The following is a 14738-nucleotide window of genomic DNA, read 5'->3' on the forward strand; positions in this document are numbered from 1 at the left end:
TCCCAGGCCAGGTCAGACAGGAGGAGATTGACACACCAGGTCCTCAGCCTCTCACACCCCTAACCAATTCTTTTAACCATTCTTCAGGTAATATCTACATATTTAAAACACCTAAAGAACTGCCTTTTAACCCCAAAGGAGCCATCACAGGCATCATGTGCCTTGTGAAGCCTTGTGTGCTCGGCTTCCCCTCTGTTTGATGGTCCATCAGATCTGGTATTATTTTATCTAAAGAAATGAAACTGCCACAGGGGCTCCAGCTGGAATTAAGGTGGGGGAGTTTCCTGTGTCTTCTCCCACACCAAAACCAGCTGATGGCACTTCTGCCAAGCACCAGGAACCAGAGCTGGCAAAGCAGCAGGACCTGGTTACCATTGCCCTGTGCTCATTTCCCCACCAAATTCACTCCAGCCTTTCCTTCCCAAAGCTCCTCCAAGCTCCCATCCTTGGATCCCACCAGACAGAGCAGCAATTTAAATGAAAACTGAAGATTCCCATGTAAGCAGAATGAGCAGAGGCCAGGAAGACAATGAGGGCTCTGGAGCACCTCTCTTGAGAGGAGAGACTCCAGGAGCTGGGCCTGTTCAGTCTTTCACACCTTCCCTTGTCTGATTTCTCACCTGAAGCCTCCCAAGGAGGTGGACCAGGACAGAATTAACCCAAATTGCTCCCTGAACTCACCTACCCCAGACCTGGCAGGAACTCACAAAGCCCAGCAGGACAAGGTTCTCAGAAACTCAGATTGCACTCAGCCTTCTCCAATCCACACCTGGAATCATGCTGGAAAATGTGTCTGCTACAAGGTGGGTTTTAGGTCCTTTCAGTGGAAAGGAACTCTTCTGAATGCACAGTGGGCAAAGTGCAGAGTGTTTCAGAAGCAGGGAAATGAGCATGCAGGGCTCCAAGGCAACATTTGACTCCTCACTGCTGTCAAACAGCTCTACTTACTGTACTGATAAGCATGTGAAATGCTTATTCCAGTGAAGCACTACAGGGAGAACCTGTTTTACTTCCAGGATCACGTCAAGAAAGAATGAAAGGCTCCACACTTGTGGCTCACACGCTTTCTCACTAGGTGGGGTAAGAGTTGGAAGGACTAAGTTGTCCCCTCAAAAGGAAAATCTCAGAAGGGAAAAAGAAAATAAAGACAAGCTCTGCTGCACCCTCTTAGCTCTGCATGAGTATTGGGAAAAATAATATTACAAATGTTTCCCTTGTTTGACTATTCCTGAAAGGCTTCAGCTGCCTTGCACAATTTGGGTAAGGACATCACTCACTGCTCAGCTGGGAAGAAGTTAAGAACTGGCTCATTAGATTTGTTCTGCTTGATCCAAGAGGAAAACAAAACCAGTAAATCCCTCACTGGGCAGTGCTGCTGCAGCTCTGGTGACAAACACACGGGGCTCACACATCATTCTGCTTTCTAGAAAGCTGCCTTGGCACCCCTTGGCACTGTCACGTGCCCTGAATGACAAAGTGGGGGTGGCAGAGTCCCTGTGAGCGTGGCTGTGGCTGCTGCACCCTCAGCTCATGGGGCACGGGCAAAAATCCTCCCTCAACACCCCCACATGACCCACAAGCCACATGTGAATTATTCAGCCTCTAAAAGTCCATCTGTTTTGCCATGCAGATCGTGAATTCATGAAAGCTCAGCTGAAAGGCCACTTTCTTGGGGCAAGAGCAAGGAGAAAGCTTCCAGAAGCCTTCCTATTATAGAAGCAATAGAGCTGGTTCCAAATATAGTAGAGCAGCACTCCCAGAGCCCTGGAGACGTGGTGCCCTGGTTTTGTGAGGCTGAGGGCTCGCTGGATTGCTCCTGCACATGCAAAGATGGCTAGAAAGGGCTGCAAGATGCAGAACTGACGTGAAAAGGGAGTTTCAGGACAAACACCAGAGGCAGAAACCCAGACTGCCTCTATGAAAGATCAGCCTGAACACCAGGACAGAGCCAACCTGTCCCACTTTAGAGAAAGCCAGTCAAAACCAGCAAGAAGAATCCCATCTTTTTCAAGAACATAATATAAGCTTGCTTAAAAAATCATTATTATTATTATTATTATTGTTATTGTTATTATAACCCCAACAATCATTTCATCACCCTGTTTTGCCTGTGGTAGCAGGGATCCAGGCTGGAGAGGTGCACTTGACTCACTTTGGCATGCAGAGGGTGGATTTGTTTTTGTTGTGACAGCTCATAAAGTGACCATCACATGCCCTGCCCGACAGAAATTCCTCACCAGTTCACCAGGAACAGTTTGTTAGTGACCCATTTTAATTCTTCAAGTTTCCTTCTCCTGTTTTAGGGCAGATTTTGTAACACAACAGAAATAAACTCAGTTGCAAAAGTGTATCTTTGTGTATCTCTGCATCTGTATACTCCAGCATAGGACTGGACTTTTGATTGGTGAATGGTAACAAAGTAAAATGTCACCAGGACAGCAAAAATCTCCTCCAGGACACTACACAGGGAAGAAGGCCCCCTGCACCATGGCACAAAAGGCACAGGAATAATTGATCCTGCACATCTCTCCATGGGGTATGAAATGGTTTCTAAAACATCAGAAAAAACCTAAAGCTGCCTTCTAAATATCCATCAGATAAATACAGTTCCTTCTTTAGAACTCTGCTAACAAGGAAAACCCCACACAGGTGACTCAATGTTAAGCACTAATTTCATCAGCTTTAAAACTCAATTCACTGAACAAAATATGGCTTTACCAGGTTTCAGTGGCTCTCACTTGGTTTGAACCAGCCCTTGGGTTGCCAATTCTCCTTTCTGAGACCACCCCATATTCCCTGATCACAGGTCCAGACCTACACAGTGTAGCAGAACACGGGGTAATTCATTTTTATTTATTTATGTGGAATTTTACCCTTTAACCAAAAGATTATTATGTGCATTTCTCTGTCCTATACCACTGTGGATGCTTTTTCAGCAGAGACAGAGGCACAAAAGACGCCCCCAAAAAACCCCAAGCAAACCAAACCAACACAGACACACAAAAGACTCAAAGCAGAACAATGCAGTTTCCTCCATATGGATTCATTCCAGTCCACTGCAGGGCTGAGAGGTTCCAAAATCCATTAGGCATCTCTAAAGTGTCCAGGTTTTTCCTAAGGGTCTCCAAATCCAAATTCAGCAAACCTTACTCAGCAGCACAAACACTAGGTTAAATATAATAGTACCCAAAAAAGGAGCTTTAAAAGTAACTGTGCCATTACTTGCAAATATTTGGATAGGCTGGATAAGGCCTTAAGCAACCTGGTCTAGTGGGAGAAGTTCCTGCACATGGCAGGAGGTTGGCAGGAGATGATCTTTAAGGTCCCTTCCAACCCTTTAACAGTCTATGATTCCATGATTTCTGTCACTCAAAATGCCCAAGTTTTTCCTATCATATTCCTGAATCCACTCTTATTCTCACATAAAAGCATTTTCCGCTATTTTTAGTATCAATGTCTCATGAATTGTCACAAAACCTTCAATCTTTTCAAGCTTTTGTCTAAAGTAGGCCACTGCTGGTGCCCCAATGTCACACTTTCACACAGAACCATCTTCCACCTTGCAAGGACAGTGCAAAAATGCTGAGCTCAGAAATCCCCAATGTATAGGTCAGCAGTTTACAAAAAAGTCTGCTCTGCACGTAGGGAAAGAGCTATCCAAGTATCCCCAACTTCAGGACAGATTTCATGCAGAAACAAGTTCAAACTATTTTTCACATTTTGGAACAAAAAGTGCCTCACTGCATCTGCAAACTTCCACCAGAACAGATTCCTTAGGAACTAAAAACAACCCACCCACCCACAAGCAAACAGGACACACCACTGCCCACACCCTCTGAATAAGTCTGGGATTCACTGGGCTTTCCAGCTGTGTCTTAAAAACAAAGCATAAAAGTTCCTAAAGAACACATTACAATCTAAGACAAAAAAAAAAATTAAAAAAAAAGAAAATTTAAAAAAATAAATTAAAACCACTAATTAATGTCAGGTTCTAAAAGAGCTTCTACTGCAGGAGGTCAGGGCTACCCAAGGCTCTTTCCAGCCTGCTCCTCATGTCCCACCACAGGTACCACTGAGGAAACACTTCAGAAAGGGTGAAAAACACCTGACAGAGATAAAATGAGGAAAAACCCCACCAAGGCCAGGGAAGGATAAGGGATGTTCCATGGCAGAGCAGGTCATGCCCCACAGTGAAACTGGGGAGAGAAGGTGTTGGTTTTATGCTTGTTTCTTACTATTATTTTACTATTCTAGCCATCAATAAATGTTATTTTTCTGTTTTGTCCACAACAGTAATCAGTAATCTCATGAACTTTATCTTGGCCTTTAAGCTCTCTTGGCAATGCTTCTGTGACATCTCCAACTCCAGTCCCTGGCAGGCAACAACCTCCTGTGGCCAAGCTGTCTGTCAGGTGGATGTGTCTGTCCCTGCAGCAGGAGCCACCCACTACAATCACTCACAGCTTGTTATTAATGTCAGGTCTCAGGAGGGACAGGAATATTCCTCCCTGTATGGAGAGTGGCCACTTCCCAGTGTCCCTCTTTTATTCACTTCTGACTTCTTGTGAGAGGTGCTGCAGACCCCACTGGGATCCCTGGAATTCAGATTTCTGAGTCTCTGAGCTCTCTAAAACATCCCATTTACCAGAACTCTTGACAGGTTCAGGTTGGAAGGGACCTCAAATCCACCCAGTTTCAACTCTGGTCAAGGGCAGGGACACCTTCCACTATCCCAGGTTGCTCCAAGCCCATCCAACCTGGCCTTGGACATTTCCAAGGATGGGCAGGCACAGCTGCTCTGGGCACCCTGGGGGGGAGAATCACATCCCTTGACTGCTGCCCACTCCTGTTTTGAAGCAGCCCTGACTCAGCTGTCCCTCTGGGCTGTGAGCACACACAGCTCCCAGCCCTCTCTTCATCCACCACAACTCCCAAGTCCTCCTCTGCAGGGCTGTCCTCAGTGACTTCTCTCAGTCTGTACTCACACCTGGCACTGCCCTGACCCAGGAGCAGCACCTTGCACCTGGACTTGAACTTGATGAGGTTCCTCATTCCCATGAAGGCCACCCAACCTTCTCACATTCTCATACAACTCCTGGACATGGTGACACAGCTCCTCAGTGAATGAGGACACAGCTTCTGGAGAGGTGTGAGGGCTTCTCCTGGACATGGTGACACAGCTCCTCAGTGAATGAGGACACACCTTCTGGAGACCCTCAGCCCCAGTTTCCTGCACAGGGAGCAGCCACTCTTTACACAACCAGAGGTCTCCAGAGCTCCACTGCCACCAGGCCTCTTTGGGAGGGACCCTCTGACATCCTTGGGGCTGCCAGGAATGAGCACCCCTCCTGCAGTGTGAAGTCATGCAAGGAAAAGGAAAGAAACAGGACACCAGGGTGTGACAGGCAGCAACACAAAGCTGGAACCCTCAGCAGTGACAGGAGGACAGCACAGCAAGGCAGAGGAGACCCACAACAGCACTTGGCACAACATCACAACTCAAGTGGACCCCCTTGGACATCCACCAGCCAGAACCAGGTACCTGCAGAGCTCATCCAACACAGACACAGCAGCAGGAGCAGAACAGGGAGGGACCAGGGCGTGGGTGAGCAGAGCTGGGCTCACACAAATGCAGGTGAATGATCCCAAAGCAGTATCAGGGTATTTCCCACCCTAAACTGCTTTGCAGCTTGTAAAAAAGCCCAGAACCCCTTTAAAGGGAGCAGAAAGGACTTTGAGCAGCCAAAGCACAGACATGTGCCACGTCATGGCCAAAGGGCTCAAGAGGAAGACAGAAGGCAGCCAAGGGGACACACTACAAATCCTTCCCAGACAAAGCATCACCTGGGCTTACAGAAATTCTCAAGAGAATGTTGTACACAAAACATCTGCTGAACCAACGCTGCTTCACAAAACTCAGAGGTTTTGACTGGTAAACTGCAGTACAGACCAATATCTTGTTGCATTATGATTATTTCAAAGGACTGTTTGAAATTTAAGCTAATCTGGAAACCTACCAATTCCACAGATCTTTAATCTTTTATTAGCTCTATTTTTAAAGATTTTTTTTTCACTAATAACTCAAGAATTATTGAAGTAAAAAATAGTTTGATATTTTCAGAGCTTTGTAGTCAATACACCTAGCAACTGACACAATTGAAGTTTCAGAAATCCTAAGCATAGCACGAATTCCACTGTAATTCATTCTTAAGGAAAAAGAAGGGCCCCAAAATAGCATTGAAATTTCAGTAAAAGACAACTTATGCACGTTTATGAACTGTGACAACTTCTGCTTTCTGCCTCTGCCTTTCCCTTTTCACATTTCCTCTCCAAAATTCAGTGGCACAGACCTATAAGAGGACACTAGAAATAATTCTGGTGCAATCCTTTCCATGTTAATAACCACTGTGGAAGTATGAACTTTTCTAAAGTCCACTGGAAACGTCAGATTCAGGTTTGTTTTACAAGACTTGAATTTTTTTTAATGAAAAAACACAGGAAACATAAAATCCTGGAATGGTTTGGGTTGGAAGGGACCTTCATGATCACCTTGTTCTAATACCCTGCCATGGGCAGGAACACCTCCCACTATCCCAAGCTGCTTCAAGCCCTGTCCAACCAGACCTTGGACACTTCCAGGGATCCATGGGCAGCCACACCTTTGCTGGGCACCCTGTGCCAGGGCCTCATCATCCTCACAGAGAAGAATTTCTTCCCAATATCTAATTTAAATCTCTCCTCTTTTATTTTAAAACTGTTCCACTTTGTCCCACCCCTATCTGCTCACATAAAGAGTCACATTCCCTCTTTTTCCCAAGTCCCCTTAGGCACTGGAAGGGGCTCCAAGGTCTCCCCAGAGCCTTCTCTTCTCCAGGTGAACACTCCCAGCCCTGCCAGCCCAGCTCCAGAGCAGAGGTGCTTCAGTCCTCAGAGCATCTTTGTGGTCTCTGCTCTAACAGGTCCAAAAAACAACTTTATAATAAAGACAGAAAAAGGAAAAAATACCTACATTGCTCCCTAACCCAATATTCCCATTGCTCCCTCCAGCACAAACAGTATTTTCTTGTCAGAGTTTCCCCTCTTGGACAAAATGGAGAAAATATGAATAAACCCCACCAAATCACTAAGAAGTGAAGCAGAAAATAAGGAGCCCACAGCTGTGGTTTAGAAGGGATGGTTTAAGTGAGCCAGATTTGGAGCTTTGGGGATTGTGACCCTGCTGTGGAAATCCTCAGCACTTTACAAACCAAATGTGCCACTCCAGAGCTCCCCCTCATCCCCCTGGCTTTCAACAACCAATTCTCTCCCAAAAGCCAGCTGCAGCCCAAACACTGAATTACCAAAGCAATCACCAATGTTGAGCCCTCACCCTTTGACATCTCTCACCAATTCTCTATGAGCTTGCAGGAAATCATTTCAAACAGCTCCCTCAAGAAAAGAAGTTTCAAGCTTTAGTTTTTTCCATCCCAAGCCATCCCTGCACTATTTCATAGCTCTGATAATTATACCACTGACTAAATCTCCAACTGGGAATAGCTGTTTTTATCATCACTATTAAAAACAGTCCCTCACACTGTTAGGAATCTGGAAATTCACTGGAGCTGCATCCCACCCTTCGGCCTCTCAAAACACTACAGAGCAATGAAAGTATGTGCTGAAACCAGAGGATCCCTGTGCTGAGCAACTCCTGTAATTTCTGGGGAACTGGAACTGCTTCCTAAGTGAACCATGGAGGCTTGGTTATTGATTTTAGCAGGGCAAGTGGCATCAGAGCTCTGAAAGTCAAAGTTTTCCATATTGGACTGGGAAAGTTTAGTTACTTTTAGAATGCAGCAGTGACATGCATGCTAAAAGGCTCCTCACATTCACCTAGTTTTGTAGTTTTTATGCTTTTTTAAAAAAATTAAAGTAAAAATATCATCTGCAGTTTTCCTTTCCTAAAAGCACATTATCTTGGTTTTTACACCTTGGCCAGAAGAGTGACTGTCAGCTCTCAGAGAAGCAGCGAGATGCAGAAAAACAAGAGTTGAAAGAAAAGCGGATTTAAAAAACAGCTTTTAATTATCTGAAGGTACGGTTGCCAAGTAGACAGCAAAGAGGCTGTGCATCATTTACAGATGGGAAAATTCCCCCAGGTTGATTTCACAGCCAATTACAGTGGATTAACCTATTAGGAAGAATGAAATAGATATATATTTTTTGGTGGATGCAAGTTTCAACAGCTTAAAAAATCATTGCCGCTGGTACTTTGATACATAGGATCAGCAATCTGTTTTATCACACTTCAAGTCATCACCATCCATAAACACACCCTAGAAAAAAACCTCACCCTCTTTTTTAATGCATCTCCTGTCATTATTTCCTTCTCAGAGAACAGCATCTCTCTTGGCTCCCCACTTTGGGTATCACTTCATACATCAATACTTCTTTTATTGCTGTTAAAGAGAAACATCTAACACCTTCAAGCTGTTTTACACACACCTTTGCACACACATCTCTTATTATATCTGCCAGATGCCACTGCATAAGGTATTTGTCAAACAGAAAAGCACCAAAGCACTGATTTTCAGCTTTCCAGGATCCCTCTGCTAAATCCTGGGTGTGCCTACTTTTGTTTGGTATCAAGTTCCTCCTGCTGGCTCCGCTGCAAGAGCAAGCTACAGGGATAGTTAAGTTTTTCCCCACCACCAAAAACATCTGTTCCTTTTCTGAGTTCTCCAGACTTCCTTCCCCTTGACTGTATCATAAAAGCTCTCTTTTCAGCAAGGCTGCCTTCCTGATAGTCCATCACCATTATCTTCTTGTTCTCTACAGAGCAGCTTGAATCACTGGGTCCTGCAGAGCTCCCAGTCCTTTCAGCTCAAGGCCAGGATCTGAATTCAAGCATCATGATTTACAGAGAGGGTTGTTAAACTCCTTCCCTGATTCTTTTTTACCACTTCACAGTTTCCTGTCCTGGGAGGCAACCAAACTGCTACAAGAAATGCCAGTTTCTGTTAAATGTCCTCAATTCCTGTGACACTGAGCATTTAAAACAATCACATTACTTGCAAATCTTGTACTATAACAGCTTTTACCCACAAAGTGCAGAGATGAGCAGAAATTGCTTTAGCACCAAGGAGTGTGAGTTGGTTATTTGCTGCATCTCACAGCATTTCTAGTTAACATTCAGCCTTGGCACGACCCACCATCCGCTCGGGCACACAGCACAATGTCACCCCTCAAAACCCCACTGTTCAACCTAAAGGCACTTTTTTCTTTTTTTTTAAATCCTTTTTTTTTTTTACTTTAAGGGTGCATCAGCTGCTCACTGAAAGTGGGAATGCTTCATTTAGCACACACACACACACACACTTGTTAAACTGCTCACAGCATGCAAATAAAACACTGCATTGTGCAAAAGTCATTCAGTCTCCCCATCCGTAGATATGAGCAATGGAACTGAGGCCAGGAAAGAGAAACTTGGAACAACGTGCAAATATTTCAGTCCCTTATTCCCAGTATTCACATCCCAGGCTAAAGCCCACAGCCCTGTCATGCTGAGGGGTGACCATGTTTAAGGATCTGCCCTGTGCAGTGGGTGGGAAAACGACCATTATCTGTCCTGCCCCTGGACTGCACCCTTTTATTTGTAGTTATTACTGCAAACTGCCTTTTTTTCCAGACAATGGTTGTGTTATTATAGGTACCTTCATGCCGTGCCAAAGCACATACACACAGCAATTCAGAACAATCAGCCTTGTTTTCATGGGAGCAAAGGTTGCAGCCAAATGAAATGGGTGGAGATCACATTAAACAATCTTGGAATCTGCTAATAGGATATAGGAAAATGTGACCATAATGCAGATGCGGAGTTCCCCTTTCACCTTCCAATGTTATGGATAAAATAAAAGCTTTGGAAAACCAATTAAACTGTTTGAACAACATTAAGCAAGTCAAAGTATTCTCAGGGTGCTTACAAGACCACTGAGAGGTTCTTTAAAATTAAAAGAAAGCACTGCCCTTTCAAAGCTCTGGAACCAGAGAGCATTTCCCCACCCCAGAAACAATGATCTCTGCCACCACCTGTTATAAAGATACAGGAAACCTGCAAGTCCTCTGCTTCTCCATGGTGAAGAGAAGCTCATCAAGACAATTGTTCCTGCCTTAGAGACAGAATCAGCCCCTCCTCTAAGTGGGGAATTTGCACACTGAGGCACCTTGGTTGGTCAGCTGTAACCTGCATTCCCCTTGTTTGCTTTTGAGATGTGCATTAGTCAGCTTTCTCCTCCACAAATCTGATTGTGCCTCTGCATGATCGTGCACTGAAGTAATGTCCTTGAGAGTGTGACATCAGTCTGTTGCCATGGCAATGCACAGGGCAGTCCAAAATTCAGTATTATGGCATCACTGCAGGATCAGACAGCAGAACAAGCCAACGCCTGAGAGCTGGTTAATGCAGCACGAACAGCAGAGACATTTCAATCTAAATGTTAAAGTGTAACTGCACTTCATCACAATATTCTTTATAAATATGCCTGGAAGCCTCAAGAAAGACAATCCAGAAGGTCACTGAATTGAAGAAACGGGCAAACCATCATGCATCACTAAAAAGAAGGGCAATATGTTTCCAAGGATGGCCACCAAGTATGAAGAAAGCTCAGTTCAGCTCTCTGAATAGAAACCACCATCTGTTCCTAAGGCAACACCAGATCTTCCTAAAGACATCAGCATCCACAGAGAAACAGGGATGGTCCCTCAGCACCCCAAACCAAGTGTTAGCTTGCACCCAGTTTTTCTGGAAATCAGAGACTGGAGGATCACAGCACTGTCAGCCCTTTTAAAGGGACAGCATTACATAAGACACAGTTCTTCAATTTCAAGCTTTGAAGCAAAGATCAGCACATCATTAACCCAGCCTGTAACAAAGCTATAGAGTTTAAAAATGGTGGTACCTTCCAAGAGTTGTTATTCCATGTAGGGTTAGACATTACAGTTCTGTAGGTTCCTTACACACTCAGGAGAATGGCATTTCTGAAGAGCAAAAGGGAAGGAAAAAGGAAATTAGTGACACAGTAAAGGTATTAACAACCACTAGCCAGCTCCTAAAACCCAATAGATCCAGTTTGCCCAGAGCAAAGGGCACATGGGAACAACAATCCATGCACTGCTGACGTGGAGAACCACCAATTCAAGATCTTCAGTGCTGACTGATCGAGTACACCCCAAAACCAGCCCAGTGGCTGGGCAGAAGCCAATTTGGCACCATGAGAGCCCAGGGAGCACAGATAGCAGAGAGGAGGGACTGCCAAGCCCCCCAGAAACCACACTGGACCCTTTCTTTACCTGCTCCTCTGTTCCCATCAAGCACACACGTTTTGGGGTCGGGGTGTGGATTCCCAGTGGCTGCTGTGACACCCAAATTCCCCAAGCCCCTGGAGTGCCAGGGCTGTTGCACGTCAGCTTCCGAGTAACGCAGCCCCTCCCCGCACACTTGGCTGGTTTCATTTCGCCTCCTTCCGCTTTCCCTTATTAATCCACACCTCTCCAACAGCTCACACAACACTTCCTTCTGCAGAGCTGACCTCCAGCCTTCCCATAACCCCAGGTGCACACACAGTTTCTTCACACTGCCATTAATGAGGCACATTTCATGTCCTCCACACGGTTGCAGCCCTCACCCACTTTGAACCCCTCCACCCATGTCCCTGGCTGTAATTACCCCATCCCTCCTTATCTAACACCCAGCACAAGCCTCAGGGCTGGGAACCTCTGTTTGTTTGGCTCTGCAGTGTCACACACCCCAGTGGTGTTGTATAAATAAATTCCACAACCTGTTTGAGCCTGAGCTTGATGGAGACTCGAATTATCCCCATTTCCAAGTGACTGCTGCAAATACCTTCGCTCGCTTACGCAATCGGCCACCAAGGCAGCTCCAGGGCCAAACACCACAACAGCCAACTGCTCCCACGGGCCACAACTGCACAGAAAACAACTTAAATCCCTCTGCTTTTAAACACAAACTGCAGATTAGAAAGGGATGAGACAGGCAGAAGCAGACAGCTCTTGGAAATGTGCCTCTGCCTGTCACCTGAAGGACAGGTTCCATGTGCCGGTGTCACCTCTCAGCCACCACAGCACCCAGGCTTTGCCACAACCTTTAACACTCAGCAGGTTACCCAGTCACAAGTCTGAAGTACCAGGGAGGATAAGATTCTGGAAGCAATTTTGAGCCAAATGGATTTCAGAGCAAAATAAAGCCAGCAGGCTTCATCTCCATGGAGCTACTGCAACACAACATAGGGTGAACAAGTCACTCAGGGCAGAGGTCTTTCTTATTAAGAACCTAGTAAATTCAGATTAAAGTCAGACAACTTTTCCCCCTCCCTCATATAAAAATCAGATGCTATCCAGCCTGAGGAATCAATCCAGCTTCTGCAATAAGGAAAACCTGCTCACAGCCACATGACACCACACACAATCCATAGGATTGTGGCCCTTCAGGTACTCATTAAAAACTTTTTCCCTAGAAAAGTCTCCAGTAACAATTTGCCTTCCATTCATTTTCTGCAGTGAAGATGGATGGTGACTAAGTACTGGATATGGAAGCACATGAGGAGTCCCAGTGCAGCCAGGCCAGGCCATAAACACACCAGTGTAATCTCATGGACATTGCCCAAGTACCCACCTGCTCCCATGTGCTGATTCCAACAGCACAGGGGCCATCAAACCCCTGAGTCAAACACCAGGAAGACAAGAAGGAAGCACTGAGGCACTCCATGACCATTAAAAGGCAAACAGAAGCCAGAGAAGAGCCAAGGCTGGGTGTATGTGATGGTGTCTACAGGTGGAGGAATTTTGCTCTCTCTTAGGAAGGAGCTGTGCTTTGCTGATGCTTCCTGACTACCCAGCTGAACCTCCCGTCCATGGGTGAGTCCCTTTCCACCTGGATTACCCTTGGAGCAGCTTGGCCAGCATGAAACATATCACAGCCCATTTTTTGGCTTCTTTTCCCTACAAGGCAAGGCACTCAACCTCTTAAAAAGGCAGCGTGGCACCTGTGCTCCCACATGAGACACATCCTAAAACCTTCTCCTAAACAAACCATGAGCAAAGAGCACTGTGGGGTCAACATCCCCAGCAGGTGGGGGTCAGGCAGCCCTGCCAGGTAACACTCCAGGCCTGAACCTCATTTTTATTTAGGCAATACCCAATCCAACCTGCCAGCCTCCTGGCCCTGCAAAATCAGTGGCTAGAAAGGGATGCAGGAGTCTGATCAGCTACAGACTCTCAGCAAAAATGTATTTTTCGCCAATACAAATAACTAAATACCTCTTAAAAAAAAAAAAAAAACCAAAAAAAAACCATGATGCAGTTTATCTCATTAAATAAGTCACACTGCTCCTATCAAAGCACAGATCCACTACAGTACACAATGCACAGGTTGGTTTGCAAAGCATGTTTGGGCTTTTCCCTTTGAAAGTCACCCTAAAAATGTAAGATTCAATTAAGGAGGCCTTGTATTCTTTGTTCCTTTAAAATTCACCCCCACTTCACCTTATTCATTCCCAGAGCTTAATGCTGCAGTTGGATCTACACCATCAACCCTATCAGCCAAGTTACCACCAACACAACCAAACCTCAACTTACAAAACTATTAACTTTCACAAAGAGCATCACATTTTCTTTCCCAAAACATTTAACCTGCTCACAAATACCTGCCTTAGTGCATGACCATCCTCCCATTGTCCTGGAGTGAGTTAGCAGGCTTGCAGCAAAACACAGGGAGAGCCAAGCACGCTCTGGCCCTGGCCAAGCAGAGCCTGCAAGAACAGACCCCCTTTGGGGCAGCGACAGTTGAGGTCAATTTAATGGGAAAACAAACTACTTTTCCATTCAAGTCCAAAGCAGAGACAAAGAATTTTATGTGGCTCACATTGCACAGTCAGCTGTCTTTTTAGGAAAGGATCAGATTTAATGGTTCTGTGGCAGTCCAGAAAAAATGAGCCTGAAGAGAGTTGAAGGTTTGGCCGGTGCTGCACTGTGCAAAGTCCAGGCACTTGTCTGGGGTGATCTTGTGGTCTTAAATAGGTACCTTAAAGTCATCATCATCAACAGCAGCTCCAGGTATTTTATGAGGCCCTGGCACAGGGTGCCCAGAGAAGCTGTGGCTGCCCCTGGATCCCTGGAAGTGTCCAAGGTCAGGTTGGATGGGGTTGGAACAACCTGGAATAGAGGAAAGTGTCCCTGGCCATGGGAGGCGGTTGGAACAAGATGGACTTGAAGGTCCCTCCCAACCTAAACATTCTGGGATTTTATGATTTCCCAGGGTTCAGCCTGGAGTACAAATTCACTTTTGCCCCATTTCAAAGAAAGGCAAAATCTCTCTCCCAAGCTCTGCCTGACACTTCTCTTTTGCATCACATGGGCTGCATTTCACACCATTTCCACACCAGAGAACCAAAATGAGGCAGTGCTTCGACGTGACCACCCTCACCACAGGGACTCATATTCTGAAGCAGCAGAGATGTGCTCAGGCTCTTTCACTTGACTGTTTCAGGGCCTAATGCAGACAGAGCAGCTAATTAACATGTATTGCTATGGAAAGGAATATAATCCAAACCTTCACTGGTTTATATCTAAACCCTCTGAGACATCTAACGTCAAAGCTAAACAGATCTTCACCTGGCAAACATTTGGAGAGCCTTCAACTGAAGCTTCCAGGTATGGGAATGCAGTATTTTAGGATATTTTTGCTA

The 14738-nt window shown here is 45.5% G+C and overlaps 1 protein-coding gene across 5 annotated transcripts in view; it reads right to left on the bottom strand.

Moving 5' to 3' along the window:
* The window catches only part of FBXO34 (F-box protein 34), a 39263-nt gene that overhangs the window by 14658 nt on the left and 9867 nt on the right, over nucleotides 1-14738 (bottom strand). For all 5 annotated transcript variants that reach the window (XM_066552593.1, XM_066552594.1, XM_066552589.1 and 2 more), the window contains exon 2: nucleotides 10935-11013. The gene's annotated coding sequence lies outside the window, so the exon portion shown is untranslated. The remainder of the gene's footprint in view (nucleotides 1-10934; nucleotides 11014-14738) is intronic.

The sequence above is a fragment of the Molothrus aeneus genome, chromosome 6 (assembly GCF_037042795.1).
Source record: "Molothrus aeneus isolate 106 chromosome 6, BPBGC_Maene_1.0, whole genome shotgun sequence".
Taxonomy (NCBI): Eukaryota; Metazoa; Chordata; class Aves; order Passeriformes; family Icteridae; genus Molothrus; species Molothrus aeneus.